Below are 4,571 nucleotides of genomic sequence, written 5' to 3'. Positions count from 1 at the left end.
CGGAATGAAAGGCGGGCTTGAAGGGAGCCCAGCAGATTTGGGGGCCCAGGGAGGGAGGGGACTGTGATTTCAACCCCTGGGAAACAGGCTTAATCCCTCCCAGCCAGGCCCACAGGCAGGGCTGACATGCAGAAGACCCTGTGTTTGGTTTCAGGCTCGGCTGCTGCCCTTTTGCAACCCTTCGTGTCTGAACGAGGGGCCTCGGGTTTGCATCTTGCACGGACCACGCCCTGCTCAGGCCCCCCGGGACTGCTGTTTCCGGCCATGTCAGTGTGGGGCTCCCATCCCTTCCTCTCTGTTAGCTTCTCTTTTTCTCTGGAGCAATCCAGCCAGGCCTCCACTTCTCGCAGTCCTCAGGGGCATGAGCTACACCCCCTGTCCCTCTGTTTGCCCGGCAGACATCCGGCCCAAGCAGCTTCTCACCCCAGGACATAGGAGGCTGACGACCCAGATTCGAAAGCGAGAAAACATGGCCCTGGGTTTGTGAATAGACGAAAAACTGGAGAATTTTGCAGTTAGAAGGAACCATGGTGATCTCATTTTATAGAGTGAATGTAGTCCTGGAGAGAGGGAAGGAATTTCCCAAGGCTACTCCGTTTATTAATATCAGGCTAGGGACATGGCTAGCTCATTCAGCAGCATCTATAAAAAGGGGTTAACATGGACAGTTATAGTCCCCAAACTGCCCCAAACTCATGCGAACTCCCACTTCAGTGTTTTCTCAACGCTTTAATCAACAGTGACATTATTAAAGAGAGCGCCGAGAAGATAATCACTCTCTGTACACCAATTCCCCAAATATTTTCATTTCCTCCCACACACATCTTATCTTTTACTGGTGAAGACATTTGGTAATAGAAATAACAGTTGTAAGTTGCATGACCTCTTCATGGCTCCAGGCTACCCATCAATGTGGACAACCTGGTAACCCTGTTGGAAAGGAGGTAAAAATCCAAGGGCTCAGAAAACCCACAAAGTACTAATAGATATTAATTAACACATGAGAAATCAAGATTTCACTATGTTGCCATGGTAGCTAAAGTACTGAAGGGCAGGATGAGACACAGTCCTGAAACTTTTCAACAGAGGAAGAATGGGTTACAGAATCACTGCCACCTCATCACTCAGAAGGGACCCTCTCGTCTCAAGGCTGACTTAATTGCCATAATTCAATTAGCATGCTTCCACTAATTATATAAGCTTTCAGATGACAGTTCGACAGTAGCACCACCGAGAGTAAGCCAATTGTTTTTCACTTTTAAGTTAATCTTAAATTAATTACAAGTAAATTGCACTGATATCTTGCCTTCAACTGTTTTGTTGCAGAATCCGATCACATATTTTTAAAACTCTGGGTCTTATGAAAAAAAAAGAAATTTAGTAGCATATGAAGTAATTGTAGCATTCATAAATATAGAGACACAGGCCCTGTCCTCCCTCCTTCTTTTCTTTCTCCATCCTTCCCTCTCTTCCTTCCTCCCTCCCTTCCTCCCCCTCCTTTCTTTCTTTCCTTCCTCCCTCCCTCCCTTCCTTCCTTCCTTCCTTCCTTTTTTTTCTAGATGACAGTTTTTATCAAGTGTTAGAGAAGATAAAGAACAATCACTTTAATTAAAAGAACATTTATTTTTCAATTTCTCAAACCTAGAATAGCATCTGGTACATGTTACAAGTTCAATAAATATTTGTTAGATAATTTACAATACTAGATATTGGATGAGATGCCGTAGGCATGATAGAGAAAGGCTGAAGAGGCATCGAAGCCCTAGTCCCTGATTTCAAAGAGTGTAGACGTTCTTTCAGGAGAGAAAATGTAAACACATGAACATAACTCATTCAAACACTACCTGGAATTTAAGATACTAAATGCGACTCCTCAATGCACAGCCTATAGTATAAGATGGCAAATCAGATTAGCTCTTCCACTGAGGAAGATAAGAAGATGCGCTTTCAATATCAGTTATCATACCTGCATACAAATGAGAGTTGACAAATGTAAATTACCTGCTATGAACCAATGGACAGTGAATCCATCATAACTGGAAACATTTCAACAAAGCAAAGGATGCTACACTAGGACTGACCTGGTGCTAATGTGCCTAGCAACTCAGATTCATCTGAATATACTTTTAGAGTTCATTTTCAACAAAAGTACATATTTTTTGAACCAAACCATGCCCAGTGTTTCTATATTTTCATGATAGCTGGTTGAGTAAAAATCTATAAATATATCAGAATTTTTATTGCTATGTAAGACTCCAAAGATGATTCATCACATAAGAATCAGAATTTTTTTTTTTAAATTGAGGACTATTTGTACTTCATTCTACTCAGATCAAATATTTCTATTATCATGCACTTGGTACTTAATAATATTACAGGAAGTATGCAAAGTACAGAAAAATTCATATCCCCACTAGTATTATCAAATAAACAGGCTGCTGTCATCTCAGTTAATAAAAAAAAAAAAAGCAAAAACATTTTTAAACAGGTAACCATTCTGCTATGCAGGGTTAAAATGGCAAAGGAGACTTTGGCTCTGAAGATGAGGCTAAACTCTGACCATCTTCAGGTCAGCCTAACCATCACTTCCTTGCGGACACTTTGTTGCCTCTTTCAGATGCAAAGTCTCGGGTTGGGTTATTGGCTACCTTTCCTTATAGAACACTGAAAACTTGAAATTCATTAACTTTTAGCAATCATTGGTTGCTTGCTCTTCCCAGGAGACCATCATCTCATTGAATGAGAATGTCGGTAACGCCGATGTTTGCTCACCACCCTATTTCTGGTCTGGCACATAGTGTGCCTTCTATAAACATTCTTATAAAGGAAGAAAGAGAAAGGAAGGGTATTTCTCATTCTGCCAAGGTCCTTGTATTACTTGGAGGCCTTTCAATCATACATGACGAACAGCAGCTTGAACTACTTTAAATTTAAGAAGGCAATAAGGCTTATAGGCCAATAGGTTCATAAAAGCAAACCTTGGAAAGGCAGGCCCAGAGACAGTATTCCCTCCTCTTCATTTCCAGACATTCCACGGAAAAATTCCAATGGACTCTATATCGGCATGTGTCCATACCTCGGACGAATCACTTTGGCTAGAAGTATATGGTCCCACCTTGGCCCAACCTGAGTCCGGTGACTACATTGGCCCAACCTGAGTCCGGTGACCACATTGGCCCAACCTGAGTCGTGTGACCACCTCTGTGGCTGAGGGAGCTGGAGAGTACTGTTTCCCAGCCCCAGCAGTCATAACCCTGTGTTGTGGGGGAAGTAGGAGGCAGAAAGAAGGATGGAGAAGATGTTGAACACGTGAAACAATGATGCTCACAGTCTCCCAGCCTGCTCTGGAGGAAGATCAGGCATTTCCAGTTCTGAATTCTCAAAAATAGTAGTCTTGCTATGGGTAGATTTTATTTTATTTTATTTTATTCTACTTTATTCTATTTTAGAGCCATATCGATTCATGACAGTTCAAATTACCATTCTTATCTCTATTGACTCCTTCCTGAGGAACATGTATGCCCACAGGCCAATGACAATATTACAATTTAATTCAAAGAGTGCTACCACTATCAGTACTTGTGATTGATTGACTCAGAAAATAATGCATACATCATGCTTTGTTCTGAGGACATCTGAGGGGTCTGGCGTGGTAAGGGGGTTAGGGGCAAAGAGTGTTCTCCTAATTCATTCTTAAGGAGGCTTTATTGCTCCTCCACATGAAAGTACCGAGTGGCCAGGAACAGCGACTCTTCTGGAACCCTGGAATTCCCTGCTCTTGCCCTCTGTGCCGGAGTATTTGCTCATGCTAAAGTTTCTCGTGTAAATCAATCCCTCTTACTCGAACATGTGTACAACGGGACTGATTTTTTTATGAGTTACACTTTCAGCCCACATGTGGCTGCACATGAAATATCCATTTTTCTCCTGCTTTTGCTTTATATGTCGAGTCGGGCCTCTTCTCTGTTTACACAGGGACAGAAGAAAAGCCGGAGGAAGGTAAAAGGGTCACTGGGCCCATTATCCTGGCCGTCCACGGTGTTCTCCTGCCATTTCCTCTCATCCATCATTGTCCTCCCTACAAACTCATCTATATCCCTTGGGATTCAATTATTTTTCCTAGGCAATGCCCCTTTTAGGGGACCTATTTTAAGATCATTACGTTCCCTACAAAACATTTTTGCCAGAACTTTCCTATTGATCCCAATTTTCTGTCTACTCAGGTTCTGTTTCTGTTGGTCAGGCCATGCAGGCAACATTTGCATTCTTTCTGTTGGGGGGGAGCAGTACTGCGATCCTACACCATGCGTATTTTTATATTGAAAGTCATAAGATCTTTATTTCGCATTCCTTCACCATGAGCCACCATCCATTTCCCATCCTTCATGAGGACAACTCGGGCAGGCACGCATCTCCTCTGGACAATTCCCAGGGCAGCCTGGGAAATAGGCCCTTTTATCCCTCAGTGTCATAGGGGGTTCCGCTGGCTTGCTTACTTTGTGGTAAACACTTTGAAGTTCTAGTGTCTCCAACTGACTAACTCCCAGGTACTCTATGCTCATGACAGTGAT

The sequence above is a fragment of the Myotis davidii genome, unplaced genomic scaffold (genome assembly GCF_000327345.1).
Source record: "Myotis davidii unplaced genomic scaffold, ASM32734v1 scaffold1471, whole genome shotgun sequence".
NCBI lineage: Eukaryota > Metazoa > Chordata > Mammalia > Chiroptera > Vespertilionidae > Myotis > Myotis davidii.
This window is presented reverse-complemented; position numbering follows the sequence as displayed.